The sequence below is a fragment of the Peromyscus maniculatus genome, chromosome 17, assembly GCF_049852395.1.
Source record: "Peromyscus maniculatus bairdii isolate BWxNUB_F1_BW_parent chromosome 17, HU_Pman_BW_mat_3.1, whole genome shotgun sequence".
Taxonomy (NCBI): domain Eukaryota; kingdom Metazoa; phylum Chordata; class Mammalia; order Rodentia; family Cricetidae; genus Peromyscus; species Peromyscus maniculatus.
The window spans coordinates 10,783,911-10,811,760 of NC_134868.1; positions in this window are offsets into that span (position 1 = coordinate 10,783,911).

Genomic DNA, 27,850 nt, shown 5'->3' on the forward strand with positions numbered 1-27,850 from the left:
CCTGGCGGTCAGTCCAGAGTCCATGAGCTCCCAATAGCTCTGTAGTTTTTCCCATCATGATCCTGACCCCCCCCCTTGAACACATCAAATTTTAAGGAATACATTGTAACCACTATGAAAGCCGCCATTGTTTCTTTTTCTGTTTCCCCAAATTCACTTTCCCACCCCTACATAACCTTATTCTTAGACATAGAGGTCAGCATTTTTGCAGCTTAACTAAATATCAGACACATCCTGCTCTCCCAGCACTTATGTCAGCTGGCAGCTACTTGTGGTTACAAAGTTTAAAAAGTAATAGACATGGGTGCAATGCTTCAAAGACAACAATGATTAAACCTAAGCAATTCTTTCTTGTCTGCAAGATACGCTTTTATACAGCTCCTTGTCTACAAGAGGGTCCCATGTCTCAATCTCTCTGTAAAAGGCAGACTTTGATAAGGCATTCTTTTCCTATCTCATTATACCATACTTCTTCTACTAATATTAGTTCCTCTGTATGGTAAAGATGTATTTTACATTGCATTTTTCCCATTGGAATATACTAGATCTTATCAATGATTGTATATGATTGGTGTTCAAGGAGCTTATTCTCAACAACTGGCACTCTGTCTATTCCTGAGGATTTTTCCCTATACTGTGTATACATGCCTTACTCTCCATTCCAGAACTATGAGACACGGTTCGTGTTCCAAGTATTGTTTTCTCATATGTACCTAATTATCTCTACTGAATCAGAAGAGTTCCCAGGAACAGGAGTTGTAGTTAGTAATTCCAGATAAGAGAAGAGATATGAGAAGCATTAGGCCCCTGCTGAAACTTAGGAGAAAATATTCGAGAATGAGCAGAATTTCCAGGGAAAATTACAACTGTTGCATGTATGACTGACAAAATAAAACTAAAAACCCCTCAAGGAATCACCAATATAATGAGAGAAAAGGGCCTGCAAGCTGAATGAATTTTGCATTTCCTGTGCTGTCCCATGGACTACTTGTCCTTGCCGAATGAAAGTCTGTTTCCACAGGTGCCTTGCGCTGAGGGAACCCATAGGACAGGTAGTCAAATGCTGATCTGAGACTAGAGTGCATGGCTTCTGACACATTAGACTCAAAACTGAATTTGTAAGAGTGTGATTTAAAAATTATACTGCTGCATTGTAATATCAAAATCTTAATAAAGAGGATAGAAGCAGATACATAATCACAGCCATATTTATATTCTTTTAAAATTTGTTTGCCAAATCTTTGTGTGTGTGTATGTGCATGAGTGCATGTGAGTGTGTGCATGTGTGTCTGTGTGCATGTGTTTGTGTGTCTGCGTGTGTATGCATCAGTGCAAGTGTGTGTTTGTGTCTGTGTGTCTGTGTATATGTGTCTGTGTGTCTGTGTATATGTGTTTCTGTGTGTCTGTGCATGTGTGTCTCTGTGCATGTGTGTGTGTGTCTGTGTGTGTGTGTGTGTGTGTGTGTGTGCTTATGTGTGTGTATGTGTGATGTGTGTGGTGTGTTTTGGAGGCTGTGGTATTGCACCTGTGAATGCAGTTCCCTATTGAGGCCAGATGAGGGCATCCAATCTGGAGCTAGAGGTAGAGATAGTTATGAACTATGTTACAAGGGTGTTGGAAATCAAATTCAAGTCGTCTGCAGAAGCAATATGTGCTCTTCGCTGCTTTGCCATCTCTCCAGCCCCATCACAATAAATCTTGAGTTCAAAATGATAATAGTAGAAATCATAAAAAATGTTAATTTTAAAGGTTGATATTATGTGAGAACACAAAAAAGGGGTACCATCAACTACGTTACCCGGAATGAATCTGTCTTTCCCATTGGACACATGTTTACTGGTAACCACTTGAATGCACCTATAACTTTCTTATCTCTAAAGCTTATATGTCCTTCAAGAATGGCTATAGTTTATTTTGTCTCTACCGAAGTATATTTGGATTAAGAGTAAAATGCAAAGATTTCAATTCAATGATATAATGTAAAGTCTTCTATAATTTACTACTAGCAAAATGTACCTTCATAGAACCAAATGTGTGGATCCTCAGTCATAGCTCCAGAGCTCTGCTAATTTTATCTCTACTGGTTTTTCAGACATATCTTTGAAATCTTCAGTTGATTTTGTCTTTCAGTCTAGACTTACTTACAGCTTTAAAATAAAGAGAAAAGAAACTTTACATTTATTTATTTATTTATTCGAGATAATATCTCATGTATTGCAGAGGGGTTTGGAATTTTATGCAGCTAAGAATGAATCCTTTGAATCCTTTGAAAAATGTTTTTCTTTTTTCTTGATAATTTCATATGGAGAAAATGAAATCTGAACCTATCTACCACATATCATATAACCTCCTGAATTTATATTTTTAATTAAAAAATAAGTTTTACATGTTAGTCCAGTTAGTGCTACCCATTTGAGCATAGATGTGGAGTCATCCGCCAAAGTATGAGAATCTTGTTGGGATCCCATCCTCAGAGAAGGGTGATTTTTCTTTCTTCTAGTAACTATCGAGTGCTGATTTCTCCTCAGTGGGAAGTGGCTTGAAGATCATCTAACTAATCAGTGCTGGAGTTTTGGCTGGCTCGATTTTGTTGGAGACTTGTGTACATAAGTGTAGCTTTTGTGAGGTCATAATTGCAACAGTAATATCTTGTTCAGATGACAGCATTTCACAACACTATTCCCCATCTTCATTTTCTTACATTCTTTCTGCCTTCTCTTGCATGATGTTCCCTGGGCCTTGGTTAGGAGAAGGATGTAACAAAGGTTCTGTTTAGGGATGGAGACACTTTCTTTTGCTCAACACTTTTCAGCAGTCATGAATCTCTCCATTGATTACTGTCCCCCAAATAAAGAAGCTCTTTTGATGTTGAAGATTTAATCTTCCTTTTCTTATCTTTCAAGTGTTAAGGTTACAGGTCTATTCCATCATGCTCTGAGAAAGAAGAACATTAAAAATAAATGGAAAAAATGGTGTACACAAAATTTATTTTTTCCATCTCTGTGGGTTTTTGCTGTTTAATTTCAGGATATGAAATGACATTCAAAATGAAAAACATACAAAAGAAATTACCAGATTCATTTCCATATAATGTTTTTATAGGCACTTTGAGAAAATTGCAATACAATATTTTAGGAAGTATGAATTGGTGTTTATTTCTCTCAATTTCTTTCATCTCTTTCTGACTTTTCCTTCTTCCTGTGCATTAGTTAATCTCTATACCAATTATGTTTCTACTGTGCAAAGTACATAAATGCTTCTGAGATGCAGAAGGATTTATTCTAGATTCAAATCAAATACATGAACATGCTTGGTATGGCTTGATGAATAGCAGAAAAGCATCAGGAGGAACCCCACTGAGATGCAATCAATGGCTATGTTTGGTTGATTACAGCCAAGGTAGGGAAAAGTCATCACTACCCACTGGATCATAAACTGTTCAGGATCATGTCAGGATTTGGTTTTATGTCCATTTCACCACATCTCCTCAGTAACAGCAGAGTATTAGCTGTCATTGGGTGTGACTCAGTGGCATTTGCTTCTAGAATAGTCATCAGATAGTTTATTACCCACCCAACAAGAATGACACCCATCTAATTTCTAAGAATTTATTTGCTTTTAAAATGTTACCTGGCGTGTGAGTAACTTTGTTTGCAAACATCTCAGATTGTTTGTGCAACTGTAAAGACATCTATTCATTGGGTAGATAAAGGTAAAGTATGTCTGGTGGTCATGAAAGTACACAAATGGTAAGTGGCTGCGCAAAGTCCGTAGAACATATACCAAGATTTTTCATCTATTCTTTTTCTTATAATACAGTGCTCCTCATAGGGTGACAAAAACATGAAAACTAACATTTAGTTTATCTCATAAGAATTAGATTACGTATTAGAAATTATTTTAAATATTCCAATCATTCTGAATAAAATCCTGATTTGAGAGTAATAAATTTATATAGAGTAGAAGAATGACCTGAACCCTGCAGTTCATGCAAAAAGCTATACCTCCATTATGGTGTTTCCTTCAACAGAAAATAATTAAGACTATTTTGACCTTTTATGTAAGTAACTATTTTGCAAATTCTACTTGCAGATCAATTGTCATGTAGAGAAATTATTCAAGTAACAAACCTTTCACTGTCTTTTATTTCTGCTTTTGTTTCTTGGGGCTGGATGCTCTTTGCCCTTCAGGGGACGCATGATTTGCTCTTACGTTTATGACTATAAGAATATTTCTCAATAAATGCAGAGTCTACTTTTTAAACTTTTACTTTATTTTACTTCAAATATGTCACAGTAAAATTTTAGCTATAGAATTAATTAGACTTCTGTTTTCCAATTCAAGGACCAAAGGATGAACTCTGAGTATTGTAGATATGATTTATTGCCCTTTGAATAAATTTTTAGTAATGCATTTTTATCACAAATTGCTTTATATGACAATTGGCATAACAGTCCTAACAATGGTGGTTTCAATCCCAAATGTTTTGTAGAGTCTTACTCAGACTCATTGATTTAGAAATTTTAATCAAAGACCTAATCAAATTAAATACCAATGATTTCTTAATTTTGGAAAATATCAACACGGCCATCACATAGCTCATAAAGGAAGAAAGAGTCCAAAGCCAGGTCTTCCATGAGAGCAGAAAGCCTTATTAACATGTGAATAATCTCTGAGCTCAGAATGACTCATTTATTGCTAACTTGTCTCTAGAATGAATTGTTTTCTTAAACTACTCTCATTTTTCCACTCCCACAAGTGAGCACAGATTATCCCACTATCATCTCACTAAGCTGCACCTTTCAGATGAGGTTAGGTGTTGCACACTGGAGCAGGTAAATGGTGGCACTATGGTTGAGTTAAACACTACTTTAAGTCTACTGTTGTTTCTTTCTCCTCTTATGGCAGAATCAACTCCCTAAAAGAGCCAAGGAAAGGTTGAGACATTTTCTTCCTTAGCCATATAATAATTTTCAAATTATTATAACTTTAGGAATTTAGTATCCTCTTAAATATTGGAGTGGAGAAATGCAAACAACCTGTTTACAGGCAGATACATTTTTTTACACATTTAAAATACTGAATTGACTAAAATTGCCTCCTTCATTGCAACCTCTATTTCAAAACTCTTCAACTCTTTTAAATACCTTCCAGTCCGCACGTGTTCAAAAAAAACAAAATCCGTCATTGTTCATAGACCATGAATACTAATTTGCTCTGATCAGGATTAATAAATTAGGCTAAATCAGACAGTATACCTTAAATTCCTGATTCAGGTAAGTTTCAGCATAACAGGGATAGGGCTTCATATGCTTTCTTACCTGGAATGGTCCATAATACAGTTGTCACAGACCATTGAAGTAGTAAAGTCTGACACATTATTAAACCAGTTTAGCAGAGTGGTGAAATAATCTGGAGGTTTGTTCTTTGAATTAAACAATTTATAACATTGCTAGGCTTGACCACGAAATTCTCTGCCAACATGTATGTTCTTAGGGAAAGACAAATTTCCTTTAGGATACTCTGATCTACTATCTTGAGTTTTGTGTATTTAAATTTAATTCCTTATTAATGATTGCTGTTATGAAGTTTGCTATCCCAGTAAAGAACTTCATAGCTCCAGGGTCATTTAACAGATACATTCAAAGAAACATTAAAATTCAGTCACATTTCTGCTGACTGTGAAGGATTCTAACATAGTTCAGCCCTGTCAGCAGAAAACAGTGATTAAAACCTGGACTTGGTGAAAAGGCAGCTATATGAAGGCACTGAAGGCAGTTAAATGAGTTTATTTGTGGTCAGCTTGGTACTCAGAAAGCCAAAGAAAGTAAAAGGATCATTTCAGATATCTGACTGAATGCAGAAGTGCTTTTCTCTCTTAACTTTGAAGCATTAATAGATATACGTTGACCTAAATATATAGTGTCAGTTTCAGCGTTACAAAACTTGTAAGCGTTATGTACATGGAAATGAGAACATGAAGGGTAGGGTGTGTTAATAATACACTTGTAGCCAGGTTGTGTATTTTTGTAGTAGAAGGACATAGTAAGAACAGTAACTTAACTGTGCAGTTAATGGAAATATTGTAGCCTGAGCAACTTCAAAATACAAAAGTAAAGTCACCAATATTAAAGTAGTCAAATATTTTAAAAAATAGCTGTATCCACACAAAGGAAATAAGAGATAGTCAATGGTTAAGATGATATGCTAGTCATGCAATGGACCCAACACCTCACAACCACCATCAACTCCACTTGCAGGGAAACTGAAGCTCTTTCCTGGTGCTGTGGGCACCTGCACACATATAATGTGCCCACGCACACATACACACATGTGCACATGTGTGTGTGCCTAAATGAAAATAAAGGAGAGATATTAAAATAACCAGGAAGGGCAACTAAAAGAAGAAAACAGATAAAGTGCAGTAACAAAATGATAGACTCAAAATCCGTTAGTTTAATAATTCTACTCTGTGTGCAATGTATAGGAAGGGTTTGTAACACTGTATTTATAAAGTACAACCTGATTATGTGATAATTATATGATATATATGACAAACAAAATAAAGATGTAGAAGAGACCACGGAAGATGTTATAGCACACAGATAATAAAGCAGAAGAAGAAAGCTACAACTGAGCTGGCATCAGATAAAATGCATTCACCAATAAACTTCTGGTAATTGATTATGTTCCTGTGGAAGAGCACATTCAAGAGTATTTGCACAACAGAAATTGGACTTGATGGGTTTACAAAGTAAAAAATAGAGTTAGTGGGTAAGGAAGGGTAGACATGGTTCTGGGAAATGTTGTGGAGGGCAGTAAATATGATCATAACACATTGTAGGATACTAATAAAACTAATAGTAAAGAAGTAATAAAATTAATATGCAAACTAAAAACAACCTATCAATAAAGATGAAAATAGTGATTAATAGTTATGAATGGGTCAGAAAGGCAAAGCATCCATTCTGCTTGAGCCTAATCATAGAGCATAAACCATTCACTTAAAAGAACAATTATAAAAATGTTACAAAGAAATTCATTTCTTAGAATTGACAAAATGATTCAACAATATTAGCAAGGATACAGACCTGAAGATCACTATAAACTCCTTTTGCATTACCACTCTATTTAAAATCATAAGGAAATTGAATTAGGCTGGGTGTCCTCTAACTGATGAGTAGATAAAGAAAATGAAAAATGAAGCCGGGCGGTGGTGGCACACACCTTTAATCCCAGCACTCGGGAGCCAGAGCCAGGCGGATCTCTGTGAGTTCGAGGCCAGCCTGGTCTACCAAGTGAGTTCCAGGAAAGGCGCAAAGCTACACAGAGAAACCCTGTCTCGAAAAACCAAAAAAAAAAAAGAAGAAAATGAAAAATGAAATTATGTAATTTGTAAGTCGGTGGAAGAAGAAAAAATGTTGAATGATGTAACCTAGGCACAGAAAGACAAGCACTGCATAATCTCTCTCATACACAACCCCTAGCTTCATATCACTAATTTTGTTTGTTGACCCTGGAATACCTGTAAAAGCCAGGACACTAGAAAGAAGCCATTGTGGAGAAGCTTAAAGGCAGAGGATGTAGTGGAACCTAAGTAATATGAAAATGCAGAAGAAGAATACAACAGTGAATAGATTTAAGTAGAAGGGAGTAAGAAGGAGGAAAATGGAGGAGAAAATGGGCTTGGAAGGTTAACCAAATAGAAACGTTATGAAAATCCATATGAAAAGATGTATAACTCAGCAAAACTATGAATATTTTATTTTTTAAAAGTTCAAAGGGTGATACTCTGCAAGAGGGATAAATGTTGCTTTTAAAGCTATGGGTTATTAAACAAAAATCCAGGTGTTTGATGTCGGGTATCTCTTTCTGAGAGAGGCTCCAGAGACCCACAAAATTATACGGGCTCTCACCATTCTCCTTGCTTGTCCATCACAACTAATGTTAGAACCTTATTGGTTTTTTGTTGTTTTCTATTCATTCATTTATTGATTGATTGATTTGTTTGTTTTTGTTTTGTTTTTGAGACAGGGTTTCTCTGTGTATTTTGGTGCCTGTCCTGGATCTCACTCTGTAGACCATAGAGATCTGCCTGGCTCTGCTTCCCAAGTGCTGCAATTAAAGGCATGTGCCACCACCACCCGGCAGGACCCCATTGTTGATGACAATGCATCCTGGTTAAATGTTGTAGAGAAATCAAGCTGTAAATAATTAGGCTTGAAGCCACCTCCCTGTTGCCTGCTTTTATTGTGTTGGAGGTACTATGCAATGTACTGTAGTAGAAAAGTTATCAACAGTCTTATTCAGTTTGAACCTTTCAAACTTCAATATCAACCTAGACAAGGTGCACACACTTATGGAATAGTGGAGTGTGTGTGTGTGTGTGTGTGTGTGTGTGTGTGTGTGTGTGCGCGCGAGTGCGAGTGTGTGACATACACACATACTCACACACACACATGGTTGGGAAGTTTGTGTGTCCTGGAGGAAACTTGATGCTGTTGCTTAACTGAACGGTCATAGCATCCAACACCCTACTAACTCTCAGACTGAATTGCAGAAAACTCTCTTTTTACAGTGAGCAATGATAAAAGAGATGAGCATCTGATCCAGGTACTGAGAATAAGTGGATTTTGACTGGTGAGTCCTAAAATAGATTTATGCCATACTTTCCAAGGGATTTAGGAACACGCTAAGGAGGGAAGACTGTAAGAACCAGAAGATAGGAAAAAACAAAACTGTGAGATGCCTCCCTGTGGGAAAGACACAATTGCATTTACAAATCATCTCTGGTTGCCTAAACTGCATCTGCACTGTCACTGCCAGGCTTTTGGGTTTGAAACAGGTTTTATTTCCTCCTTTAAGGAGACAATATTCCTGATTTCCCTAGTGTTCTGAGTCCGACATGGATCAAAGAGCAGTTCAAAGGACCTTATTCTCCCCTATTCTCCACTGTTTCACTACTGGCTACTTATAGATTATCGGGGAGGGAGTGGCATTGTCCACCAGCCTCCAATGAATAGCACAAACATGGTGCAGGCTTCATTAAACTCAGCAGGTCACAAAATATGCTGCCTATTTTATGTCAATTTGTCAAAAGCTAGAGTCATTTCAATATAAGGAAACTCAATTGAGAAAACTCCATAAGATTGGGCTTTAGGAGACACTATAGGGCATTTTCTAAATTAATGATTGATGTGAGAAGGCCCAGCCCATTGTGTGTGGGGCCATCCCTAGACTGGTGGTCCTGGTCTGTAAGAAACCAGACTAAGCAAGCCATAAAGAACAAATGAGTAATCAGTACCCATCCATGGCCTCTGCATCAACAGGCTTCTGTCCTGTTTCAGTTCCTGTCCTGACTTTCCTTAATAATGGAAAAGGACATGGAATTATAAGCCAAATAAGTCTTTTTTTCCCCAACTTGGTTTTGGTTATGGAGTTGTATCATAGCAATAGTACCTTTAACTATGACGCGATTAAAACAAAAAGACATGAATGAAGGGATTTTTTTAGGAGGAGGAGTGATAGAGATTAGAAGGAGATAAGAGAACAGAAGGAAAGAATTCATTATATGCATGCAGTAAAAAAAAAGTAAATAAAATAAAATGAGAAAATATCTCAACATGATGAAGACAGTGTACAGCAAGCTCAGAGTCAACTTTAGCCTCAATGGAGAGAGTCAACTTTAGCCTCAATGGAGAGTGTGAGGCTCCCTGCAAGTGTCCTGGCTGGCAGGAATGCAATCCAGATGAAGTAAGAAGGGAAACTTGGTTCGGCCCAACTTAGTTGGAACTGGTTCAAACTTCTAAAGAGTCTGTGACACCAGCCAGTTTATTTTAAGCATGTTCAAAAACAACACAATTTCTTAAAAAAAAAAGTTTCCTAGTATAATATAATCCCCAGTGCACAAGGAGGCATAATTACATCAGAACTGAACTCAAACTATATGTGAGCTGTACCATTAAGATTGGTCCTATAGCTTAAGGGCCTTGCTTGGATCTCATGTGGTCCCCGACTGAGATAACATAGAGGTCAGCAGGTTACGAAGTACATGTGCCATTTCCCCTAAGGAGGGGTCCTAATGACTGAGAAACAAAGTTGAAGATAACAGTCTAGGGCAGGAGAGTTTGGGATAAACATTCCAGGGGATTTGGTTGAGTTCTGGCTCTACGGAGAGCAAAGGTCACCTGGTTACTGACAGCATCCAACCCAGGCTTCTGGGTATAAAACAGGAGGTCATTTCCTCCTTTGGGGAGACACTCTTCTAATTTTCCTAATGATCTTTGTGCACAAGGACTCTGTGCTCCTAACAGGAGAACAGCTCAAAATCATTTCCACTAAAATCAGGAACAAGGAAGGATGTTCACTCTATATACATAATAAATATAGTACTTTAAGTCTTAGCTGGAGTAGTAAGAGAACTGAAGTAGGTCAAATAGGACAGGAAGAAGTCAAAGTACCTTTACTTACAGATGATGAGATTGTACAAATAAATAATCCCAAAATTCCACCAGGAAACTTCTACAACTTATAAACACTTCTAGCAAAATAGCAGGATACAAAACACAAAAAATATTTAGCCTTCCTTTGTACAAATAAAAACAGACTGAGAAAGAAATCAGGGAAAGAATAACTTTAACAATAACCTCAAAAAATAATATACCTCAGAATAACTCTAAGCAAGTAAGCAAAAGTCTTTTATGATACAAATTCAAGAAATTAAATAAAATGATTACAGAAGATATCAGAAGATGGAAAAATCTCCTATGCTTACCAATCAGTAGTATTAATACTGTAAAAAAATGTCCATCCGATCAAAGGCAATCTACAGATTCAATATAATGCAATACTTCACAGAAAATACAAAGACAATTTTAGCTTCATATGAAAATGCAAAAGCCAGGATAACTAAAACAATCCTGAGTAATAAAAGAACTGCTGGAGTTATCAGCAGCCCTGATTTTAAGTTTTTCTACAATCATAAGTAATTAAAAACAGCATGTTATTGTCACAAAAAAGCTGGAAATACACACTAGAAAAAATATATCATCTTTAACAAATGGTGCTGGTCAAACACAATAGCTGCATGTAGAAGAATGCAAATAGATCCATGTTGATCACCACGTACAAAACTCAACTTTAAGTGAATCAAGACCTCAACGTAAGGCCAGCTATATGCTGAACCAGATAGAAGAGAAATTGAGGGATAGTCTTGAACTCATTGGCCCTAAAAGACTTGCTGAATAGAACACTGTGTTAGAATGGTGGAATGAATATATATTCAATCCTACACACACACACACACACACACACACACACACCCGTGTGTGTGTGTGTGTGTGTGTGTGTGTGTGTGTGTGTGTGTGTGTGTGTGTGTGTGTTGGGGGATTTAGTAGAGTGAATTTTTACAGGCTGTAGTTCAGCTAGTTCAAAAATGGCAGTCTACCAATGGAGCATACAAGATTCCAGTAGTCATTCAGTCCATGAGTATTGATGTCTCAGCTGGTCTTAGTAAATGCAAGAATCCCAAAGAATTGGGTTTTCACACTAATAAAGGAATAGCTTGCTAACAAGAGTGAGGAAGCAAGCAAAAGGTGTGGCCCAAACTTAAGGTGAATCTTTCCACCTCAAAACATCATGATTAAAGGTGGATCTTCACATTTCAAATGATTTATTTAAGAAAAACCTCTCATGGGTGTATATGTCCTCTTCAGTTTTAGTTAATTCCAGATGTAGTCAAATTGACAATCAAGAATTGTATCATAATAATTGATAACAAAGGCACTAAGATCAACATTTAATAAATGGGATCTCATGAATCTGAAAAGCTTCTGTAAGGCAAAGGACAATGTAATTCAGAAAAAAAAATCAGACTATGGGATGGAAAAAGATTTTCACCAACTATACATCCAATCGAGGGTTAATATATAAAATATATAAAGAACCAAAAAAAAGTACATCAAAAACAAATAACCCAATTAAAAATGGGGCACAGAAATAAACAGAGTTCTTAAAAGGGAAAACTCAAATTGCTGAGAAACACTTGAGGAAATTTTCAACATCGTTAGTCATCAGGGATATGCAAATCAAATCAACTTTGTTATTTCATTTCATACCAGTTAGCAGAGCCAAGATCAATAAAGCAAATGATAGTTTATTCTGGCAAGGGTGTCCATTACAAGTGAGGGTGCAAACTTGTACAGTCACTGTGGAAATCAGTATCGTGATTCCTCAGGAAAATACAGTCAATCTGTCTTAAGACCCAGCTATACAACTCTTGGACATATATTCAAAGGACTCTACATCCTAACCCAAAGATACTTGCTCATCCATGTTCATTGATACTCTATTACTAACAGCCAGAAATTGGTAACAGCCTAGTTGTCCACCAACAGATGAATGGGTTTAGAAAATGTGCTATCTTTACACAATCAAATATTATTCAGCTGCTTAAAAAACACAAAATTATGAAATTCACAAGTAAATAGATGGGGCTAGAAAAAAATTTTCCCAAGTGAGGTAACTTACTTGTGATCTACCTTCATAGAAACCTTATACACTGAAGCCTCACAACCATGAGGCATTTAAAATCTTAACATCAGCAATCGCTCATTGGAGAAGACACAAATTAGTTGACTGGATTAAGAAACAAAATCTGTATTTTTGCCACCTACAAAAAACTCGTCCCCTTTCCAAGGAATAAATGTTACCTTAGAGTGAAATATAGAAAAAGAAAGTACTCCAAGATGGAACAAGGAATCAACTGTGCATCTCTTCACTTGGTTCTGACAAAATAGTCTTCACACTAAAATTAATCAAAAAAGGTAAAGAGGGATGGCTCCTTATGATCAAGGAACAAGTAATCAAACAGACATTACAATCACAAACATATGTGTACCAAATTCTGGTACATCCACTTCCATACTCAGCATACCATAAGGCTTCAAGACAGAGATTATCTCAAATCAGTAATAATGGTTGATTTCAATGCTTTGCTTTTTCTAATCAATATGCCATGTGGACTACATATTAACAGAAAATCACCAGAAGTAAATTGTATCAGATATCATAAGGATCTAACATATCTACATAACATCCCATCCAATACCAAAGAATACACATTCTTCCAAAACACATTCAGTGGATTTCCCTAATTCCTTTTTACTAACTTTTACTTCATGTCTTTCATATACCATATGTTCACTTATAATTTAACACAGGACATTGCTATGTAGCCCAACACAACCTAAATCTCACAATTATCTTGTTCCTGCCTCCCAAGTGCTAGGATAATACATCTACCTCTAATATCAAATGAAGGGTTATTTTACACTTTTCCATACAACTTGCTCAATTCTTCCAATGATCTTTTCCTGTTCACTGTGTTCTCCCTGACATCTGGTATATTTATAAATATTTCCACTTCCTATAGATTGTAACATCCTGAGCATTGCAGGTACAACATTCAAGTGGGAATGAGCTGTGTAAGTCGAAGTGTAACTGGAAAACAATGCATCTAATAGAAACCCTCACATGGAGGTTAGAGGGGGCTTTAGGGGTTATTTAACAGAATAGCTAAAATGTTTGTGACTGCAAATATGATTTCTTATATATCCTAACTACACATGTAAGAATTTATAATAAAGACCTCCACTTTATGCATAGAAAAATAATCCATAATAATAAAAAAGTAAACATTCATTTAATTATGATTTTTAATTCAGATATTCAAAATAAACTATAACAATGTTTAATAATAATGATTAGAGATGAGTATGTAAAGTCAGTGTTTAAGCAAATTCACCCTGCTTAACTAACATTTTAAAGATTAATCATTGAGAATTCCTGGCATATCTATCAGCATGGATTTTTTGCAAATTTTGTTTAATTGTATTAACAAATAAATTGCTAGGTGCTTGACTTTTGTAATTTATACATTTCATTGTACTCTTTAGAAATAAAATAAAGAATACCATTTTTAATTAGTTGTTTCTTGCCTTACATGCTGTTGATATTCTGGTTCTACTGCCCTGGGTACCCTGGAGGGGGGGGTGCAGAGGGTGAGAAGATGCAGAGTTAATGACACAGACTCCGGGAATTTGCAAGCAATCTTGTTTATTCAAATAAAGGCTTAGGTTTATATATTGGGAAACTGGTATGCTTCTGCTTCTGTGGCTGTTGTGGCACTTTTGATTTGGCCCTGGGTCTTATGTTGGCAGTTGTCATTCCAGGGAGTCCAGTTTCAGGCTCCTCTGGGTCAAGGTGCTACTGTGCATTTCACAGCTTTTTTTTTACTTGAAGCTTTGTCTGTTCATCTGGCGTGTGGGCCTTATCTACCCAACATGCTTTTAATATTCTATCTACTGTGGTGTTTGGTATGAGAATGGCCCTTATAGGATCATAAATTTGAATGCTTGGTCCCCAATTGTTGGACTGTTAAGGAAGTATTAAGGCATATGGCCTTGTTGGAGGAGGTGTGTCACTAGGGGTGGGCTTTGAGTTTTCAAAAGCCCACACCAGGCCTAGCCTTTTCTTCCCCTCTCCATTCCCCTTTCCTATCTCCTGCTCTGCCTCTCTGTCTCGCTCTTTCTCTCTCTCTCGCCTACTGCTTCATGGCCTTGTCTGCCTGCTTGCCGCCATGTTCCCCCATGATGGTTATGTATTTACCCTCTGAAACTATAAGCAAGCCCCAATTAAAATGCTTTCTTTTACAAGTTGCCTTGACCATGGTGTCTCTTCACAGCAAGAGAGCAGTGTCTTAGACATCTACCAATGAATAGTTCAAGCATATATAATGATAAAATCATACTTACTTTAAAAAATAAAACTGCACTTTGCTTAATATAGATGTATAGTGTAGAAAACTTGTTGGAAATACAAATGAGACTTAGTTCTACATACATAACCATTGTAGAATAATACATTGCATCATTATTAAGAAGATTCATCAGTAGTAGGATGTGGGTTCATTTGAACTCAAAACAATTATTAAGTGATTACTATCCTCAATTCCATTTCTTGTTTGAGTAATTTTTAAGGTTAACTTTCCCCAAGACAAGCAACTAGCAAAGGGTGATGATAAGGGACATTTAGCCATTCCAATTCTAAAATATATGTTTTTAATAACTACTTCCAAATCATCAAAACTTGGCCCTAAATCCTGAAGAATATCTGGACATACACTTAAAGGATCTATTAATGCATAACTATCTCCCTAATATCACCCGAGTGATGGTTATGATTTCCAAGTATGTATGTATAATAACGTTTTCTGGAAGCAACCCCATGTTGAGCAAGTCTGTTATGGCACAACAGACTGAAAATTGAAGCAGATTGAAGAATCTGTTCTCTTTTATTAAGCTAAACATAACAGAAAATTGATGAGTGACATACAAAGTTAAATTTCTAAATTTTTTTTGGAAACTATAACTATATTCGTTAAAATGATTCATTTATATTCCGAGGTAATAGATTTGCATTTTTTACTGATAAAGCATAACTATTTTAGGCATTTATACTTAAATTGCTAATGGCACTCATAATAGTGGTGTGCATACAAAAGCAAAAACAAACAGATTTTTTAATTGAGATTACTACTTGTTAATTTAGGCTAAACATGTTGAAAACTACTGCACTGATCTACAACACTCATCCATTTACCCATCATGATTATACTTTACTATATAAGTTTTTATCCACTGAGAGAATTTTAACAATGATACTATTAATTTATGTATTTTCCTTGTTTAACTCATCACATTTTTTCTTTTAAATAACATGCCCTCATTTCAACCATGAGTTTATCTTAATTCCTGTAGAATTTCTGAATGTCTTTGTTGTGTTGTTGTAATGGTGGTTTTGTTTGAATTAAGTTGTCATCTGTAATAAAATCAATTGTTACTCATTGTTTCTTTATTCAGCATGGTAAATTTGCTTCAAAGGTACAGGCAGATTTACTGTATGATGACATGGAGAGAAACCATTAATCACATGGATGTGGCAATGATTCAATACAGAAGTGAATTTTGAGTGATTGTGAGGAAGAGAAAAGAAAAATTCAGTTATCCTTTTAAACTTGCAAGTTGGTCCTATTAACAGACTCTTAATTAATGATACTCTCCTAAGAGAACAACGGCAGAGGAAAAACTGCAGAAGATGAATGGGGAGCTCTTATGTTCGTCTGTGCAAAGACTACAGAGAACTAAAAGAGGAATAAAGATGAGACAAGATAAAACAGTTAAATGCTATTTATAGGAAGGCATGGTATATCCTTAGGAAAATGCATCAGTTCAAACTGGATGACCACATAAGAAACTTTAATGACCAAAGTTTAAAGTGATTCAGGTTATGTCTGATGACTGTTCGATCTAAGCATGAAGACATTGAAATTTCATATGCATTGTGGACTAAATGCCTAATGTTTTCCTTTAAGGAAAAATTTAAAGGGTAAAGCAGGCTCTCCAGAGAATTGATAAGAGAGATTTTTGTAGGATTAATCTCAACGCTATGTCATCATGTTTTTGAAAAAAAAAAACATTAATTATTCAAGGAATATGCAATGCAAAGGAACCAGCAGAATGTGGAGTAGACACAGTACTGTCATGAGCAAGTTAATTTTCCTGTTTTAAGAAGATTACAAAAAAAAAGGCAAACATTAATCTCACTAAGTTAATGAGGAGTCTATTGAAATACAATGGTTTATAATAAAGATAACCTTAGCTTTATGAATCATTTCACCATAATTAACTAGAAGTCTGGCAAAAATAAATAGTATTGACTAGCAGAAGAAATTATGGTGGTAGCCCATATAAAACAGCAAGTAAGAAGGAGAGCAATTTCTGCCTGTTCACCTTTACTCTGGTGGCAAGTCCACCTATCCCATCACTGCTGAATTCCTTCACTAAGGTCAAAACCAACTTTTTCTGGCTTCCAAAGCTAACTAAAGGCCAACAATTCTCCAGAAACCCTCCAGGATCATATCACCAGATTGAGAATGCTGAGATATCCAGCCTCAGTGGATTGAACAACTACCAGATTATCTGCCTCTCCGGTGTGAGACCCTCATGATTTGTTGTTGGTCTACCCAGATCCCAGACCAAATTGTGTAAGTCAATCCAACTCCCTCTCTCTCTTTCTTTCTCTCTAAGTGTGTATGTGTGTTCATTCCATCACTTCTATTTCTGAGAACCCTAATATACAGTGATTGTAATTAATTTGTAGTTTTTTCAATTTAGACCTTTGTGTTTGAATTTTGTATGGAAATACATGAATATTAAAAAAGGAATATATGAATACTACAAAAAGAAATATACTCAGATGTTGTTGAAGAAATGTGCCAGACTGGAAGTAAAATAAAAGCTAAATTATTGATTACTGCTAGTTATGTATATGACAGTTGTTTTTCTTCAGTTAGCCTCAGTCCCTACAATATTTCTGTTTCTGATTCTCCACTTCCTACATTCTTCAAGTAAATTCATCTGCCAAAAGACTGTTGAAGCTTTGACTGAAGAAAAATGTTACAAATAGAGATGCATTATATTCAGAATATAAATTACAATAACTCATTTGTATTTTATAGTCTTTCAGAAAATTAATATTGCCTGAAAAGAAAAAAATTTTGAATCTGATTAACTTGGTTTTCCCTCAGTTTACAGTAGCTGCCAACAGAGCTGCAGAAGGAGTTGATTAAACATTGTGAAAGTATAAAGTGTCATGTTTTATACAACATAAAAGAGAAAAGAATTTCTATTATCATAGTTTAATTCTAATAGGCACTTTGATATATGCATTTATAAAAAAATCAACCTCTTAATTCTTTAGTGACATACAACATGTAAAGTCAGAAATGAAAGAGAATTGTCCAGAGAAGAACTGCACAGCCATCAATACTGGGGGTGTAGTGTTTGAAACAGTATTTTTGGCTAAGGAAATTATTGTAGATGTAATGCTATAAAAGCATTTATCATAAGAAAACAATGAAGTATTTCTATCTTCCAGTTCATTGTCCAGTCTAAGATATGAAAGTACAATCCCAGTAATAATCTTTTAGAATTTTGTGTCATGAAGCTAAAATACATTAGGTAACTATTGAGGAAAAGATACTTAAGATCTTCCTCAAACAACACAAAGCATACTTTGCTGTGGGATAATGCTCTTGTACAAATAAAAGCTCTTATTAATAAAATGCTGACTGGCCAGTAGCCAGGCAGGAAGTATAGGTGGGGCAAGTAGACAAGGAGAATGCTGGGAAGAGGAATAGCAGAGTCAAGAGTCGCCAGCCAGACACAGAGGAAGCAAGATGTCAAGGCAGAACTGAGAAAAGCCATGTGGCTAAACATAGATAAGAATAATGGGTTAATTTAAGTGTAAGAGCTAGTCAGTAATAAGTCCGAGCTAATGGCCACACAGTTAAAATTAATATAAGCTTCTAAGTGATTATTTTGTAAGTGGGCCACAGGACTGTGGGGGTCTGGTGGGACTGGAGAAACCTTCTGATTACAATATTTTATTCAGAAAAATTGAGTACTGAGTTGATAAAAATGACAATGCATTTTTTAATTTTTAACTTAAAAATTAAACTTAATTTTTATTAAATTTTTTTCATAAATATTTTTGAACATATTCTTTAATTTTTTCCTTCCCTGAACTCAATTTTATAGAAAGTAATGAAACTATAAATAGTATGTAACATCACATTTCATATGTTTGTGAAATAGGAGTATGGTATACGGTAACTCAGATGTGCATGCACACACAGAGATAAGAGATATTTGGACAGATTGATAGATAAATAGATAGATGGGTGGATAGATAGATAGATACATAGATAGATGGAGATGATAGAGATAGATAGGGAATATGAACATATAAAACATCAAAATCTATGTTGGATATTCTACACATTTCCTATTAGACTATGAACAGTGAAGATTTAAAGTGACTCTTCAAGACATAACTCTAAATCACCAAGATGTGATTTAGATTACAAGTATAAAATATTTGTAAGTGTGCAAAATAATATTCAGTATCCGTTGAGGCATCTAATGAGCATGAGATTTTAACAGAAATTGCATTCTCTCTTAGAAGGATTAGCTCTTCCACACTTGGAGTGCTTCTGTTTGATGTTGGCAGACAATAAAAGTGTGGAACACTTTGTAATAAATATCCACATACTTGATATTTTGTACATTACCCACACATTTTACAAATTTATATAAGCTCTCTAACTTACATAAAGCTTTTATGAATTATCAGGTGACATGATATTTGTTTTCCCACCCAATACCAAGCTAGCCTTTCAGTTGAGTTTTGGAACAGATGCCAACAAACCAACAATCAAACACACAAGAGAATCCTCCCCATCCCCCACTTACCTCATTGCTATCAAAATAGAAGTTCAAAGATTGTCAAGATACCAAGGATCGACAAACTCTGACTCACCCAATTCATGGATATATCATTCTGTTCAGTTTTTTGGCTTTGAATGATCTCCTTTCCTTTCATTGTGTCTCAGAAATAGATTTATAGAGAAAATTCCAATGTTTTGCTGAATGCATTTTATAGATCTGATATACAGTGGCCATAGTTTACACTATAGTATTATATACTGGACATTTTCTATGAGAGTAAAAATTACATATTCTCACCACATACAAAATATTTTAATCATAAAAAGTTGATATGTTAGTTGTTTTGACTGTAGAAATCATTAAATTTTTATTAATGATTATGTATTATATATGTAAATAAAAAATTAAAATTTAAAAATAAATGTGTAGGAATGTTTTACCTGCATGTATGTGCACCATGTGCATGCCTGATGACTTCAGAGGTAGAAGAGTGGGTTGGATCCCTTGCAACTGGAGATAGTTATGAGTCATTGTGTGGGTGTTGGGAACCAAACCCAGGTCCTCTGCAGGAGCAATGTTTGCTCTTAGTCATTGAGTCATTTCTTCCAGGCAGTGGGAAACACTAGATGCTTACAATGATAAGAAAAGTAATGTAATACTGAATTATATGCATGCTTCATTTTCAAATTATACCTTCATGAAGCTAGAAAAATATAAAAACAAACTTTTACTATTTTATACAAAAGAAAATACATTCCCATTTTACTTTTTGGTGTGTTCCCCCCTCTCCCCCCACCTTAAATACTAATCTTACTTATGAGGATATATGGGATGTTTTCATTGTAACTTCTTGTCAGAAATATATTTACTAGCATCAGAAAAAAACATCTGGGCAATATGGTAGTTTGAGTGAAAATGGCCACATAGGCTCACAGGCAGCCACACTATTAGTAGGCGGGGTCTTGTTGGAGTAGGCGTGGCTTTGTTGGAGGAAGTACAAGGGGCAGGCTTTGAATTCTCCAATGCTGAAGCCAGGCCTGTGGTAATTTCACTTCCTCCTGTCTGCTGATACAGATGTAGAACTCTTAGCAACCTTCTAGCACCAGGTGTGCCTAAATGCCGCCATGCTCTCCTCCATGGTGATAATGGATTAAATCTCTGAATGCAAGCTAGCCCCAATTAAATATACTTTCTGAAGGTTGCTTTCGTCATGGAGTTTCTTTACAGCAATAGAAACACTGACTAATACAGGCAATAAAGTTAACAGCTAACACTATCATTGTGTTTGGACTCAAAGTCTTCCTTAGGAGAATGAAATGAAAATAGTATAATAAAAGTAGTTGGTAACAAGAATCAAAATTTACTTATGCTAGGTGCCAGAGTCAAGGATCTTGACATTTTCAGTATTGTGGATTTGTCTTGCTTACAGAATATTTTCCAAAATAGTGCTATCCTATTAAAATCAACAAGTAATATTTACTGAAAATGAATTTTGTGCCAAGAAATATTCTAAATGAGCCACAAGAGTCAACACACTTTACTTCATAGTTGCTTTAAGAGGTTGACAGCACACTCATCCCCCTGAGAGAAACAAGGCATGGACAAGAGAACTGATTTCCTCAGGCAGATTTGCTTTCCTCTCAGAGAGCATGCGCTGAGCCTGTGTAGCAAGGCCATTCCTGATTGTGCGTTTCAAAGACATTCACTCATCAGTTCACGCTTGCCTTTAAGCACCCTTGCTTGTGCTAACTGAAGTGTGCTTTGTGTCTCACTAATAAGTTGTCCTCAACACAATTCTGTAAGTTTCTATATATACCTGAATTTCTGACAAAGTGTTCATTATATATCCTAACATTGAAACTCGGCCATTTTGTTTAGACAGAGGGTGGAGCTATCTAGGGGAAATGTGTACATGTGCAATATTTTCTATCATATTCAAATGTCTATCAAACTCATTCATAATATGCTTTTGTAAATACTTTTGAAAGAAAAAATAAATGAATCATACTGATACATTGAAGAATACAGAGAAAAGAGAAATGCAATATATTTTACTGAATCTGCATTCTACAAACTTAATAAGTCATCATGTTGAGGAGTGAAGAAAAGATGACCCAAAAGAGAAAACTTAATTTTGTAGTTTAAAATGTATGTTTTAGCTGGTATAAGATGTGTGAGGAAGCTACTCAATATAGGAAAAGCACAAACAATATCTCTAAGGGTTAGACATAAGTAAATATTTTATCTTTGTATAGATACCTGGTGCTGTGGAATGTTCTATATGCTGTAAATGTGTGTTGCTCTGATTAGTTGATAAATAAAATGCAAATTGGCCAGTAGCCAGGCAGGAAGTATAGGCAGGATAAGCAGACAAGGAGAATTCTGGGGAGAGGAAGGCTGAGTCAGGAGTCACCACGCAGACACAGAGGAAGCAAGAAGACATGGCAGAACTGAGAAAAGGTACCAAGGCACATGGCTAAACATAAATAAGAATTACAGGTTAATTTCAGTGTAAGAGCTAGTCAATAATAAGTCTGAGCTAATAGCCAAGCATTTATAATTAATATACGTTTCTGGATGATTATTTTATAAGTGGGCTGCAACACTGTGTGTAAGAGATTTATCTCGACCATGGGCCAGGTGGGACAAAGGAAAACTTCAGCTACAACCTGGCATCCAAATAGTGCCCAGACTGTAATCCTGATTTGAACTGAATTGGACAGAAAGTAGAATTTTGGGAGACATGATAGTTTTCATAGCATCCTCAGCAACATGGAAGCAGTATGATCTCACTTGTAAAGCTGTGTTAACAAATGTTCTGTGGCACAACTGTCCTTCTGAAGCAACTCTCATCTTCCTTTGTAGCCATGACTCCTGTCCATTGGCCATGGCATCAGAGACTAGACAATCACTGATAGAGAGGCTTACAAACTTCACCAATTTTTATTCCGTGTGCTCGCCAGTTCTACCTTTTATTTTTTCTGAGATAAAACGGCAACTCTGAAAGCTTCCACTGGAAACCATTAAGAGCTAAGGTTTGGTGTTCTTCTTAAACACACCATTGCAGGGAGCATAGCATAGGAAGGGGTCACTTTGCAGTGACAGAATCTACCTTGTAACTGTCACTGAGCACAGTTGAACAAAAGCCTCTGCAAACTGCAAAAGTGGCTAACCATGCCACCTGGCAACTCATGTTGGTGACCACTGCTCCCTTACAGGTTATAAAGTTAACTAGTGTGATTATGTCCCTCTTTCAAATTAAAAAAAAATCACAAAAAAATGCAAGTATAGAATTACTCACTTCCAAAAGCACCCAATTCAGAGAAAACTTCTGTCTTCTTCATATCTCTCAAACAACCCACAATACCCCCAGCGAATAAATAAGTCATTATTATATTGCAGTTGTTTCTGGTGGTTTAAACCTGCTCCATACCCTCTAAAAATCTCAGCTTTCTCTCATATACACTAATAGCATGCGGACTTAATATGACAGTTTGGGTTACAAAACTAAACATAAAAATGCTCAGTGCAGTTTTCCCTCTATGATCAGAGCCTGTTAAATAAGTCTTTGGACAAGTGTCTTTAAAGGGGGGTGTGTTTTTGATTTTTTAAACCCAATATTCAAATAAAGAGTAAAGATGGCCAAGCTATTCAGTTCTAGGCAAAAAAAAAGTATCAATAGAAAATAGTAGCTTCAGTACTTTATAAACCCTAGAAATATCTTTATATCTGATAATATAATTAAGTATGTTGGAACATATTAAATGTGTGGGAACAGTCTTTGAAGCTAAGCCCAGGGAAATCAGCTGGAATTTTCTCCTGAGAAGGCTTGTAAACCATTTAATGGTATTTGCACATTGTTCTTCTAAAGTGAACGCAAAAACAAGCAGGCAATATTAAACTCTGGGAAAGGCATGCTGTGGTTTGCATTTTTAAAGGATCTCTTTGGGGCAAGGATCCATAATGGGTGGTATTGGAGAGATGGAAGTAATTAGGAAGCAGCTGAGGTAATATGGTTTGAGCAATGCTTGTGCTTACGCTTATGCTTTTGGCAGACAAGGTTGTTGGCAGAAGGAGGTGGGCATATCCAATAGAAATTGAGATGCAGAAGTGATAGCCTGGATGGGTAGTTTTATGTGGTGAGTGGAGGGATAAAAGATTGTGTCAAAAGTTGTATATTGTGAAACAGGGAAGGTGATAACAATCATGCTCTGGTGTATAAACAGTGTATTTGGAAACAAAAATAGTCCAGCTTTCCATCATTGAGGTTGTGAGGACTGTGTCTCAAAGACAGTTGAGTAAGCAGGCCAAGACATCTGGACTAAGAAAACCATTTAAAAATTAGCAGCAATCAAATGAAGGAGCATACATGGCTACCTATGGAAAGAACTCATAGAGCTCCTGGAAGTCTAGTTCTGCAAGATACACAAACAAGGCATCATTCATAAACTCACACTGATGAGAAGACATAGAGATTTGAAGACCAATTGTGCATACCTGCCGGCGACTGTAAAAAATATGTGGCTATAGGGCTGGAGAGAAGGCTGAGCATTGAGCACTCACACAAAGGAAAGGAAGAAAACGTGTGAAGTCTCAAGGACACTGGAGATTTTAGTACACAACTTTGAAGCATGTTCATAGCTCCCCAATGTGGCAAAAGGCAGTGTTGAGCTTAGGTAGGTGTGTAGGAAGAGGAGGATACCTTGTGTACTGGCTGGTTTTGTGGGTTAACTTGACACAAGCTAGAGTCATCAGAGGAAGGAGTTTCAGTTGAGGAAATGCCTCAATGAGATCTAGCTGTAAGGCATTTTCTCATTTAGTGATCAATGGGGGAGGGCCGAGGCCGTGATGGGTGGTGCCATCCCTGGGTTGTCAGTCCTGGGTTCTGCAGAAAGGTGGGCTGAGCAAGCTATGAGGAACAAGCCAGTAAGCAGCTCCCCTCCACAGCCTCTGCATCAGCTCCTGCCTCTGGGATCCTGCCCTGTTTGGGTTCCTTCCCTGATTTCCTTCAGTGATGAACAGCAAAGCTGAAGTATAAGCCAAGTAAATCCTTTTCTCCCCATGGTGTTTCATTGCAGCAATAGAAACCCTAACTAAGACACTGTGAGAGTACTATGGTATAGAAAACAGCATTGGAGGTTTGTTAAGTATGAAAACAGCTCTAAAAGATGACATTAACTTCGGTCTTGACAGTGTGATGTGGAATGACCCTGGAAAGAAGATTTTCTGATGAGCATGGTATTTTATAACCTGGAGATCTTTATGGACTAAAGATAAGTGATTTATAAACAGGAAATGCAGACAGCAATTTCAGTATTACTTAGAATAGTAGTGTATACTATATAAAACAAAAGACTATATAGAGTAATTTTAGTATATGTTTTAATAAGAATATATTTTAGTATGCCTGTAACAATACATAAAACATGTATATAGAGAATATATGTGTACACTATAGTATGTACATAGGTAATTTGTATAAATGTGTGAACAGGTAGATGATAGTGCTTCCCTTTTCACTGAGAATATACTCCATTTCTTACAATATATTTTAATTTTAGTAAGTCATCTGCCAACCACTTTCCACTTAACACTGTATATTCCATGCCATTGAATATTTATTATTGTCAGGATGATTAGGATTCATGTCACTTATTATGAATATCATGTCTTTTATAAGATCAAAAAGATATTTCCACATATTTATTTGAGTCACCATACTTCTTTATTTTTCACTCTACTATAAATTATATTAGCTACATTTCTTCACTTTTTTTCTAGTATTTAATCCTGCTCAAATTAAGTGTTGCATTCTGGGCAAGCTTATCAGGCACACAAATTCTCAGTTTTAGCTATGTACAATCTGTTGTTTAAGCTATCTAGCAATTTTTACCATATCAATGTCTATATAATGTCAATAAATTTATTATTTTCAAATCTGCACTTTTTACTATTGCTTTTTATTCTAAGTATGTCTTACACATTTACAGTTTTGTCCTTATAACTTTGCTTACTAAATTCTCTTAGATTAGTTATTCTGTTGTCACATCTTTATTTTATACATATTCATGGGAGGCTGTTTGGGGCTATTTTCTTAGTCAACATCATCCTCTTTCTGGATCTTGTATGACCTAGTTTTGGGGATGTATCTGTCTAAATCAATTTTACATTTGTTCTTGCTGAGTGTCTGAGGCTCTTTCTGCCTCATGTGTTATTTATTTACTGGATATTTCCTTGAGCAACTTGGTAGTCTGTATTCATATCACAAGCTTATTGAAAGCATAACAGTGACTCTGAAATTTAAGGACTCAGGTTAAGAACAACATACTGTCTTTATAGACCCTTCTAGTAAGACAATGACCTCTTCTATACTACCTTTCATGAGGGCCTTTCATGATCCACATAAAGTACTCAATGATAACTCCACTTAAAATTATTCTGAAGTTAGTTAGATTTCAGCTATTTTGTTATGAAATCTTGCATGCATATAGGAATATATAGTTTAGTCTCTCATTTGAAGGCTCTTTTAGTGAGGAAGGTTTCAGAGTATGTCATTCATGAATAAAACACTTTTTATAACTTGATTATTAAAATTATCCTCTTTATTTCTCATTGGATATCAGTCAATACTACAGAATTAACTAGCATTTCACCCTCTGCTTTTTGGAGTCCAATAGTTTTTACCACTGCTGTGGATATCGCTCTGTATAAATAAAACCCTGATTGGCCAGTAGCCAGACAGGAAGTATAGGCGGGACTAACAGAGAGGAGAGAAGAAAAGGAGAGGAAGGCAGGGGAAGGAGACACCAGCTGCAGTTCAGGGAGCATCATGTAGAGGCAACAGGTAAAGCAACAGAACACGTGGCGACATATAGATTAACAGAAATAGGCTTAGTATAAGTGTAAGAGCTAGACAATGGTAGGCCTGAGCTAATGGCCAAGCAGTTTAAATAATATAAGAGTCGGTGTGTTTATTTTATAAGTGGGCTCCAGGACTGGCAGGACTTGGTGAGAGCTGGAGAGAAATTCTCCAGCAACAAATGGCACCCTGTTTTTTCTCCTGTCCCATAGCAGAAGATGGCTCTTTTCTTCTGGCATGATACATGGAGTTTGTATTTTCCTTTTAACAACATACACTTTCCCTTTTATCTATTTGTGGCTTTCTTCTCTTTTTGAATTTCAGAAGACTCTCCCAGATGGAACAGACAAGAAAACATGGGAAATACTCAATTTTTTTGATGCTTGAAGCCAACTGTGGAAGGGTGGAATATTTGTTAGGTTGTAGTAAACAGGAAAGACTTCTCCTTGAATTGGGGCTTCCCCCTAGAGTGACAGTCCTTTTTCAACTCCATGAATTGAAATGTGATAAAATCTACTATGGAAGCTCCAGCACACACAGTCTGTAATTGGTCCAACTCCTATAACCACAAACAGAATGTGGAATAACAATCCTCTCAAAATAATTCACTTAAAAATATGGAATTTCCATTTAGGAATGGAGCTTCTAAGCAGAAAATGCTTGAGATTTTCAAGCTGTGGAGCCTATAAAACCTGAACAAGCTTTTACAACATAAAAATACTGTTGTTATTCTAGATCATGGATTTAACATGGAGAGGTCATAGTAGTATGAGTCAACACCAGTATACACTTCCACCTATAAATAGAAATTAACAATTAGGAAATAAACTCAGACATTTCATCAATTTAAATGTTCATCATGTATTTCCCTTTATCAGTTAAAATTGAAATAGGACTAGCAATATCAGAAGCTCTATTTATACTCATAAACTCTCACCTACATGACTTCACATTGTGAGTTAAACAAGGATAGCATCAATGAACAAGCCAAAGAGGGCATGGAAAAATCCATAAACCATCAACCCTACACAAAGAACTATAAGCAACTGAAGAAAGATGGGAATGGAAGAGCTGGCCTTCCTCAAGAGAGAGCACACAAATTGGTCGACCACTGCCACACAGTCAATACTAAAAGCATAGATACAAGTAACATAATGTGACCAAACAGATTATTTTTAAGAAAACATATGTTATCATATTTGCATATATGTTATATTCCTAAGTATAAACATATACATTTCTATGTGTATCATATATATGACTATTGATTATATATACATGCATATGCATACAGTAACAATTTGTAAAAAAAAAGAAGCCATGAATCTGAAGGAGAGCAGTGATGGGTATATACAATGGTTTGAAGGGAAAAATGGAGGAAGGGAGAAATGTTGCAACTATGTTTTGATCTCAAAAATTTTAAAAAAGTGATAAAAATAAAATCAATTTAAGTGGCACGATGCCATGGTATCTCCATCACAGAAATTCTATAGCCAACGTATTATTTAACAATATTCAGCATGCAGCTGGGGCATATTTTGCACAAATGCTTCAGAAATACTTCAAAATTAATCATTTAGGCTAAGGTTTCTTGCTGGATTCTCTATTATACGGCACTTTAGATGCTTGGCTCAGAGCAGAC